At 44.2% G+C, this 10,610-nt stretch overlaps 1 long non-coding RNA gene across 6 annotated transcripts; it reads left to right on the plus strand.

The window, feature by feature from the left end:
• The first annotated feature begins 1,480 nt into the window (after window positions 1–1,480).
• LOC117866411 (uncharacterized) lies at window positions 1,481–8,456 on the plus strand. Of its 6 annotated transcripts, none has more exons than XR_011898926.1 (8): window positions 1,481–1,817; window positions 2,855–3,028; window positions 3,136–3,233; window positions 4,267–4,447; window positions 5,012–5,570; window positions 5,675–6,065; window positions 7,080–7,297; window positions 7,992–8,456. It is a non-coding gene; the product is annotated as an uncharacterized lncRNA (long non-coding RNA). The 6 variants fall into 6 exon arrangements; XR_011898927.1 differs by lacking the exon at window positions 7,080–7,297 and having other exon boundaries at window positions 1,482–1,817; window positions 5,012–5,185; window positions 5,359–5,570; XR_011898924.1 differs by lacking the exon at window positions 7,080–7,297 and having other exon boundaries at window positions 1,483–1,817; window positions 5,012–5,185; window positions 5,385–5,570.
• The last annotated feature ends 2,154 nt before the right edge of the window (window positions 8,457–10,610 follow it).

Consider the following 10,610-nt stretch of genomic DNA (forward strand, 5'->3'; position numbering starts at 1 on the left):
AACGATGATGAGCCGATAAGATGGTGAAAAGTGAGTGGGAGAGGTTAGAGGGCAGGAAGGAGGATTGAGTCAATAGAGAGGGTACGGTAGAAAGGATGAGAAGTGAACTCTGTAGCATGCTTCTACATGCGCCAGCCAAATATAATTTTACTCAAATGTTTTTTAAGCCAATACAGTCCAACACGTTTTTCTAAAAAAACTCACCTAAAACTGGTTTTCCTAAAATTCCGATTAAAACTCGTTTTACTAAAATGGATTTATATTTTATAGATCCAAACAACCGCGTAGCGTGCGTGCCAGGCACGCCCGGACCCAGGCTTATTTTTGAGGTAAGACCCAGACCCAGGCTTTTGCTTCCCTGTTCCCTGTACGAGAGAGATAGAGTTTTCAAGAGTGAGGGCTTTCCAAAGAGATGGAGAGAGAGACGCGTCGGTCGGGTGCGGAGCGGACGAGCCGGCCGGTTTGGCCGGTGTTGCTCTCGCCTCGCCGCCGGGACCGCGCGGCCGCGCCTGCTGGGGCCTGGGACTGCCCTGCCTGGCTGCCCCCATACACGTAACACACACACACACATGACGGAACGGCGTGTGGCTTGGTTGGTGGCCGTCAACGCCGTCCCGTTACGAGATCTTCTCGCGGGTCGCGCGATACGATAGATGGACCGGACGGACCCCGTTCCAGCCAGATCTGAACGCTCGCTGCCACGGGGAACGGGACGGCAGCAGAGGCCCATCTCTCCTTTATTCCGCCTCCCCGATGGCCGATGCAAGCCTGGCGTGTTTCGAACTAAGGTTTAGTCGTGTCTCATCGAATCGAATGTTCATCGTTGAATGTTTAGATACTACACATAAACTATTAAATTAATTAAGTTTGATAGGTTCGTCTTGCTAATTAAACACCATTTATACAATTAATTTTGTAATTAATCTATATTAATACTCATTCCTCTCCCTCCGTGGAGCTCTTTACCTCACAAAAGTCAAAACTCTACCATGCCTACGCATGTAAGGGGGTGTTTGGTTCCTCCCTAACTTTAACTCCCGTCACATCGAATGTTTAGATACTAATTAGAAGTATTAAATGTAGACTATTTACAAAACTCATTACATAAGTGGAGGTTAAACAGCGAGACGAATCTATTAAGCCTAATTAGTTCATGATTTTGACAATGTGTTGCTACAGTAAACATTTGTTAATGATGGATTAATTAGGCTTAATAGATTCGTCTCGTTGTTTAGCCTCTATATATGCAATTAGTTTTATAATTAACTTATATTTAATTCTTCTAATTAACCTTCGAATATTCGATGTGCCACGGAGCGGCAAATCAAACGGCCCCCGGCCCCCCGGCCGCGCACGGAATTCGGCGCGCAGGGATTCCACCGTGCCATCGTCAGGACCTCCCGCCCCCTGTATTGCGGGCGACGACACGTCGTCGTCTTATCGATCCCTTGCCACGTCACCACCAGTCCCTCATGAGATGTTCGCATCTGGGTCCCTTGGAAAACATCGATTGCCAGTTCCATCCTCCTACCCCCTCCCCACTTCGTGCCGACGGCGCCGCCGCCAGCATCCGTCACCGCCGCGCCGCCTCTCAATTCGTCCCCTCCCCTTCGTTTCTCCGCCTCGGCTCCTTCACCGAGCCTCCGTATCCCTCCTCCACCAGGCCGCACCCCGCACCAACACCAACAGGATGCTGCACTGCATCCTCGTCCCATCTTCCCTCACGACGCCGGTTCCGGTCGCCGCGGCGCGGCACGCTGGTATCCAAAAGGAGTATACGGCGGCTTCATGCCTCGACTCCGAGAAAGGAGGATCAGGTGATGTGCTGCTACTTGTTAGCTCTGTTCTTTTTTTTTTTGTTGAAAATTTTAGCTCGGTTCTTTGTTCACTGCATAACGATGCAAACGGGGAATGTGAGAGTCTCTACTGCTCTAATAGAGATTTTAGTAGCCAAAGAAATCCTTGTTAGTTCTTTGATCTAAAATACTACTCGAAAATGTTAATAACCACCCAGCTGGCCTAAAATTTCTGTACCTGTAACTTATGGCAAGCATTTTTCTCCAGCTTATATGGAATTGCTATGCAACATCATGATCACAGAGTTCTTGCATTGGCTCACATTACTGCTGGCCTGCTGGTTCAATAGACTCCATGAAACATCTATTTGGCTTTGCTCCAACTGAACATCAAACAGGCCTTGCCTATAACCATCATATGACTGCAAACCTCACCAGCAGGATATCTGCAGTGTGCTGCCATGGGTTGAGCTGCCTCGCTGGCAATGGGCAATTCTGCACCATCAGCCAAAAGTAGCATACTGTATTGCCTTGCTAGGAGGTGGTGGTTGCAGCCCGCCTAACCTAATGCATGACAACTTAGCAAAGAAAATTTTCTCTAGAACAAGTACAACTGAGCTGACAAGTCTGCATCTCCATTGTACCTTGTCTATGTTCTGTGTTTGGCTATTTCCATTACTGGACATAAATGTTAGCTAGAACAGAGATTCTTTTTCTCAAATAAAAGGAGCAGAGATTGTTAGCTACTGTCATGGTATGATCCTATAGGAATAAGAATCATGCACATTGAGATATTGGGCCCTACTGTCATGGTATGATCCTATATGAATAAGAAAAATGCATATAGATGTATTGGGTCCTTTATCTTTCGAACTTTATAGATGGATTTGTTATATTGGGTTTGATTCTGGCACATTAACTAATTAGACAACCTGTCCCTGATTTAATTTTAAGTGCAGCAATCGTAGCATTGTTTTGGTTTTCAATGGTACTAGTTATGATTAGATGGTGGTTTCCATGAACCGGCTGCTGCTACTAAAAGCATTATGACGCCTCAGGTGTGGACGAAGCAATGCCAACATCTAAACCCTGATTCAGACAGCGCTACCTGTGCTGCCGCCGCTCGATTGTTTGCGCATTGTTGGTCCAGGTCTATGGCCTTAGCGACGAGCTGCTCGCCATGGTGCCCCAGCTTATGCTCACTATCTTCTTCCTCTACCCTGCAAGTCCTGGTAAATAATACCACTATGCCTCCTTTCTGTTTTTTCTTTTTGGTGCAGATCCAGTGCTTGCGATGTGTTTGACAGAATGCCTAAGCCATGTTCTGATGTTACTGCAGGTTGAGCATGATCACAAACCTACATATTTAATATCAAAGGCCTGAGTAAATCTGGATCTTTTGGATCATGTGCTTTGCCCTCCATTCCTCCAGTCAAGGTGATGTTTCATCCTTCTGTTTTCTCAGTTGTTGTTTCAATGGCCCGCTCATTTGGATATGTTAGGGATGTGAGTTTAATGACAGCTGTTTCTAGGCTTCCATTCACATGAGGTTATAAGTACCAATCAGTTGTAGGATATGTAATGTGGCATAACCGTTCTTCTAATTTGGTTGTAGGATATGTAATGTGTGATCAGATTGTAGTGATACACTTAATAATTATATCACATTAGATTTAGCTCATTCCATAGTGGTGCCATGGTTTCTTCCTGCAGTTTTCATAGCGTCCTTGTATTTCAGATGCATGTAGGAACAAGAAATGATTGCATTGCAAAACTAAAATAAAATGTCATCATTATTCAAGGATTATGTGTCCTGAATTATTTGGATTAATGGCAGTTTAGTTTCTTTTGCTGTTTGAACTGGAGTCTTATATAATGCTAGAATTCTTAGTCAATGATATGTTTTACTTCTGTTACTATGAGGATGTTACAGGCTCAAGGGCCCCTGTTAGGCCTGAGGCGGCCAGCAGGCACGCCAGGGGCTGGTCAGCAGGCCTTAGGAAGGGCTCCAGCTTGGCCACCGTGGGGCCCCACTGGCGCTTATCTTCAGGAAGTCTAGTCTTAGTCAAATTAGATATTAGTATCTTGGTTTGCTTAGGAAGTTGAGAGTTTGTTTAGGAAAGGATGGATCCAATCTATAAGGAATCCAGTCCTAGTCGCCTTAGGCTTCAAGTCTTAGAGTCCCTATATAATCGAGGGAGATGTACTCATTGCAAATCAAGGAAGAAAGCAATCTAATTGCCCTCAACGTCTCTCTATCCCAGTTGTTTTAAGTCTCATAAATTTGCCATTGAGTTTTAAACTTCACATTTATCTGTTGATGAGGTTACTGACAAACCTCAATATTAAGCAGGTCGTATTTAATTTTTCTTCGCTTCTGTGTTTGATTGCTGTCAATTTTCATAGTTTGATCTCTTCCTCACTTTGTATAAGCAATCCTTTCAATTGTCTACTGTTTCCTTTGCATCAGATGGACACCGACCTTCCTACTGTGGGTTAGTTGGGAGCCTGCAGTTGTGGAGCCTCACTTCTTGTGTGTCTTTTTGCTTGACGCTACTGCAATTGTGACAACTTTTGCACGATTGTTATGGTGATGTTGGTGGCCTCGGCTGGTGGATGTCGCCATGTTGGCGCCATAGCACAGGGAAGAGGTGGGTGCAGTTTGGTTAATGAACTTGCAAGAAAAGCAAGGGGTTCTAGATGGATTCAAATTTTTTCTTTTTTTACTTTCTCTCTTCTTTTTAATTATTCCCTGTTCCTGTTGCATATTGCATGATAGACATAGTCACTGGACAAGTGACCAAGGTAGCCTTGCAATTGTGGGTTGGCTTACCCCAGACACCTAGTTTGTGTTAAGTGAGTTGGTCACTGGAATTTGTGTGTGGCACGTCTGTTTTAGTTGGTTCCCGGACCCGGATGTTGGTGTGCGTAGGGTGTGTTTGGAGTGGAGGAGAGGAGGTCTCCCTCTCATTTACTATATTCTTTCTCAATGATGGAATGACACACAGCTATTCTGCATGTTCAAGGGGGGAAAAAACTGTGGGTTGGCTGAACTTACATGTTGAAGTATGCACGTTTGAGAAAAAAAAAGTGGGTTGGCTGAACTTACATGTTAAAGTATTTTTTTCCCCTTATGGCACATGACATGCATAACCCTTTTAAGGATTACTGAAATTAAGTTCTGGACTGCTATTACTGAACTTATGTCTGTCCAGGAGGAAGGAAGAGTCATCAATAAGGTTTTGTGACCAACGTTGTAGATCATGGGGTGCTTTCCAATGACAATACGGTGGATTCTGCTACTAACATGAACTTAGATCATGGGTGCTTACAGCATTACCATGAAAACCAGGGAGGATGGAATCATTAAGTCTGGTGCTACTTCAATTGTGAGTTAATAGTTGGTTCTTTACACGCAACTAGCAATTGCTTACATTATGGTCGAAATATTAGTTCTGGTTGCCAGATTACGGGAGTTACGCTAAATAGTTCTCTAAATTTTGAAATACTGTGTCAGGATGTAAATACTTCAATTCTGTAATATCTCCTAACAGTAATTCAGCTGTGTCTCTGTTGTGTTTGTACAAGGTATTGTATTCCTGGATGACAGCAGGAGTCCTATTGAGTGGGGTGAGCTCTGCCGCCTCCAACAGCAGCCATGGTAGCCTCCTCTCCATCTTGGCCACAAGTCACAGAAGAGGCAAAGCAGGCCACCTCCACGGCCTCAATTCCGCTGGCTAAGCCTGCCATCACCCTCTGCCTCGGACATCTCAGGTTCCATTTCCCATAATTGATTTCCCTTGGTTCTTTCAGGCCCAAATGAAGTTTTGCAGTACATATTATGTATATGAGTATGTTTCGTTGGCCCAATGGTGCAGGGGCGTTGCCAGGCCTGTTTATTGGTACCAGTTGATACCAATGATTTTTTGCAAAATCAGTAGAAAATTACTATTATGCACTGTTTACCTACGGAGCTGACACCAGTGGCTCCGTCAGCTGGCTCACCCCTGCAATGGTGTGTAGAAAGTTGGATTTTTTGCGTGAAGGACTGGAAGAACGTCTAAGATTGGAAACAATAGGAATATCTCAAAGAAGTGCATTGGCTTCTGATTCGACAGAGGCCATGGATTTGGCTACACCATGTTTGCTTTATTCATAAGTTTCAATTTCAATCAGGCACGGCATGCAGATTTGAAATTGGATTCGGACATTCAGGTACCAAGCCACCCAGATGTTGAGGTATTCAGTGATTTTACAGTGCACGTCAAGGTTAGTTTGGACTCATGTTGAATTGTTATTATCGTTTACAATACCTATTCATTTCTTTAGCTATGTTATGGATTAAGCAAAAACTTTTCTATTTGCCATATCTACCCACATAGGGCTGAATAACTGGGTTTCATTAGTGTCAGATATGATTATTTCTTTATGATGACAGAAAAAATCACTAAGTCGTATTTGGAGTTCAGTTACAGTTATAATTATCTAGAGTGAAGTGCATGGCCGGTCCCTAAACTTGTTCGGCTGTATCACTTGGGTCCCTATAGTCTCAAAATGCATATTTGGCTCTGTATGCACAGTATTTCCTTTTTTTTTCATTTCATTTTGCAGTTCTTCACCTGAAATTTAAGCTTGCAGCATTGACACATGTTTTTTGTTTGTCCTTTGATTTGGGATACTTAACTGCCGCCAATCATGTTGAATTATGTCGTGCTGAATTCTTTAGTTTCTTTATTTTTGTTCCTCTTTTACCTTCAGGACCTTCAGGATTGCCGGCAGTTTTGACTTCTTGGTGGTAGCTTCTAAGTAGGCCATTAGAAGCATTTTATTTTCTGGTTGCACACTTAGGGCCCGTTTGTCACGGCTTTGGCTCATGAAAAAATAGCTCTGGCTCTAGCTCATATGGAAAAGCAGTTTTTTCTGGCTCTGGCTTATTTTGTAGGAAAACGTTTGGCAAAACGGCTTCTCCTAGCTTTTTAGAATGTATAGAAGATGTCAATTGTCCATTTTGCCCTTGCATATGTATGCTGCTTGCACATATGAGTTTTATGTGTGGCTCTATTGATAATGTGATTTGTGTGAAATAAAATGATAATACCCTTATGATTTTTCCTTCTTTCTTTTTTCCTCTTTTCTTTGTATTTATTTTTATCCTTTTATTTTTCTTTTCTATTTTTTTCGTTTCCTCCTTTCCTATTTCCCTTTCTTTCCGTACATCCTTATCCTCTTATCCGGAGTCCACCGTCCGCTCACCCAATCTCGCTCTCTCGTCTCTCGTGCTAGGCTACGCTGTTGATTCGACCTGCTGCTGAGCTGCTCTGCCGCTAGTGCGCCCTGTGGGGTCACGCCGTCATTGATCTGCCCAGCACCGCGCTGCCGCTGCTCCACCCCGCTGTCAGTCCGCGCCATCCAGCTGCAGCTGCACGCGTGCACCTGCTACCATTCGCGCCGGGCAGCTGCGACCTCTCATCACCGGTGAGCTTCACGCCACCACCAAAGAGGTAGGAATGGCAATTTCGTTGCAATTCCAGCCAAGTTGAGGGATAGTTCCATTTGTCTTGGCGCAAGGGAGGAAGAGAAGCTGGGGGAAGCCACTTTTTTCGGCTCTCTCATCCTAGTGCAAAAACGCTAGAGGCTTTTACCGGCTTCTGGGAAGAAGCCGTTTTGATTTTTAGCATTTGGTAGGGCTTCGGCATAAGCCGGCAAATAAGCCGGAGCCAAAGCCCTACCAAAGGGCTCCTTAAGTACTACTTGGATTGCCTGTTGTAATAGAGAATAAATGTTTGATTGCAACGTAAAATCATACTGTGTTATCTATAGGCTCATTGATGAATTTGCCCTCTCAGTAGCTAAGTCAGCACATGCGCTGTATTTGCTCTGGTCTTTCTGTGTTGCAAAATACAGTTGGCTCTGTTCCCTCTTTTTGGTGGAGTGTACAGTGTGGAGGAGGTAGCAGATACAATGTTGATTATTTTCTGCAAGCGTTATATTGTTGTTTATTATTTGTGGTACTTTTCTCATAGCATTAACAAGGCTAACTCAACTAGACTTAGGATAGAGAAGAATATGCTGATCAGCTGTTTCATAAAGGTCCCAACATTGAAATCTTAGAATTGATTTCTTTTAAAAAAATTAAAAAAAATAATAATTTTGGAGTGACAACCAGATTGGCTGAGGTCAGTCTTTTGGTTTCAGAAACATGGAGGTTCCCATACCCCGTCACGCTGGACTCCTTGGCGCTCCACCGTGCTGGATTCCTCCCCATTCAGAACTCTCAAATTGCCGCATGCCAGCCGGTGCTGCACGGTTGGGCTCTCCGCTTCCTTTGAGCTTGCCTATGCCTGATTGTATGGTTCAGTCACCTATGTTATGGGGGAGTTCCTGTGAATTTGCAAGAGTTGGTTGACGAAATAGATCAATTTCTACTAGGCCCTGAACTTGAATCCCTTGAGGATTGGCAAATTTTGTGGTGAGATAGTTCCTTGCCTAACTGGAATTGGTTTCGTATCTGATTGAAATATAAAACAGTGCAATGTGTGTACTGGTAGATGTTTGGCAAAAATTTCTGGATTGCCTGGTCATCCAAGGAGTTTCGAGTGAAAATAGCATCTGAGACTTGTCCTTTTGTTGCTAAACAAATAGGCTGACGAATTATTCGTATGCTTTGGCACTTTGTTATGTCAAGTTATACTCGTATGCTGCCTGGCACTGCCACCGTGTTTGCGAAGGCCGTGACATGGCATCCAAAAGGCTGGGCGAGCCCTCGCCGGCGCAGTCGTTCCGTCGTCGCTGAATCGCTCCCGTGGCAGTGGCACTGTACTCGAGCAGAGCAGCTGACATGGACAGCAGCATTCAGTTCGTGCAGACATTCAGCGCTCCAATCCAGAAGCAGAGACATGGCGATGCCAGGTGAGCTCTCCTCGGTGCTCAACTGGCCAGGCTTGCAGGACTATGCCACATCAGCATAACAAGTTACCAGGGGTGCACTATGCATTTTATTCGAGTTGAAACTCAAACCGCCTGGAAGTTTTTGGCTGTAACAAAGGGAGCCTACCAAAACAGAGCAGCGTATGTACAGCCAAAGCCGGGGCCAGAATATCAACTAATAATAAGCAGTAACAAGACGCGAGTTTGCACAGCTCCCCCTGCGTATTACATCTCAATGCGACGACACTAACAGACGTTCAGTTGATGCAGACTAAATGGCACCACCTGCCAATGCTATCCCTAGAGTAACTTTTATCCGTTGAGCAACGGCCCTTCCACTCGGCACCGTCGGATCACTGAGGCCGACTTTCGTCTTAATTAACATTCAGGAACTACTCAGTAGCAGCGTGGATATTCAGTGGCACAGTGAAGTAGCTGCAAAGGGTAAATCAAGAACTCCCACAGAGTGGAAGTGCAGCAATGTAATGGCCAGCATGCTACATTTTTCTTCAGATCTTCCAAAATACCATGATGAAAGAAATAGCAATGACAAAGAAAGAACAATAAAAAAAAAACTTTACAAACATTCCGGTTGATCACGGGCATTACCTCAAAAATACACTGACAGTAAACAGGAAGCAGGGGGCAGCAATGCAAAGCTCCCTACATATCTAACAGGGTGAAAAGTGAAAACAACGATAGCCTACAACATTCCATGAGTAGGCAGCACTCTGAGAAGTGCCTGGTTAACACATCCTCCCCGTTTCCTGGGGATAGACCAAATGACTAAAACAACAAAAGCGAAAGCGAGAACTGCCTAGCTAACCCATCTTTCCAGTTTCCTGAGGATAGACCCAAACGACAGAAACAACAGCTATGTTGCTGAATGCTGATAGACAAGTGATTACAATATGTAGAACTAGATAATGTAAGCTAGATCAAACCAGTAGCGAAGAGATAAATACTCTACAATAAGGACAGCAAAAGCACATGGTAATTTATCATAACTTAGTTTCTCAATTGTAGCTTAGATGGGACACATAGGTCAAAGTATCACATAGACAATAGGTAGCAGATTAAGTTACCACGACCAGTCATTAATTATAACTTAACCCCCCTCGGGGATGAAATAACTTACTCCTGCAAACATATAAAGAATTTCTTTCGTCGGACGTCGGCAATTCCTGATTCGGCAAACACCAGCGGCGAGACCTGATTCGGCAATTCCTCTGGCTTCGTCTCCTTCGTCGGACGTCGACCATCTCAATCCTACTTCGAGCAGCGCCTCAAGGGCGCAGGGCAGGCGGCTCCGTGCTCTACTCCGTTGGACATATGATCATCGACGGTGAAAGTAGGTCAGTGAGAATTCTGAACTCATTACATTAATGATTGTGATTGTCGCACAGGCGCACATCCGTTTAATTTGTTTGTGATTCATGAAACAGGGAGGTCTATTTATTTACGATGTCTTCTAGAGTTAGAAAATATGATTCCGGTTGTGAAAAGCGTAAGAAGAATAAAAGACTAGATCTTGCTGCTCAGACTCAGAAGGGTGCACTTGATAGATTTGTTGTTACAGAACGTCAAACTAGTACAGAAAATCTTTTTTTTCTAGAATACGTAGGATAGTTGTGTATCATTCCATAAGAAGAAGTGAATAAAGTGTTTTACAACGCGGGCTGACTGGATGCACGCACATGGATTAAGGCATTACGGCATAAAAAAACTACATTAGAAACCTTTACATCCGAAAGAAAAAAGACTGATCACACTAGGATCGTCTGAACCTGCCAGCCTATCATCTGCTGCAGACCACATTGCATCATCTGCTGTGATGGTGTCGGTCAGCTGCAATGGCGTTTTTCCAGCTGCTCTGTTAAACACCTG

The sequence above is a fragment of the Setaria viridis genome, chromosome 8 (assembly GCF_005286985.2).
Source record: "Setaria viridis chromosome 8, Setaria_viridis_v4.0, whole genome shotgun sequence".
Lineage (NCBI taxonomy): Eukaryota > Viridiplantae > Streptophyta > Magnoliopsida > Poales > Poaceae > Setaria > Setaria viridis.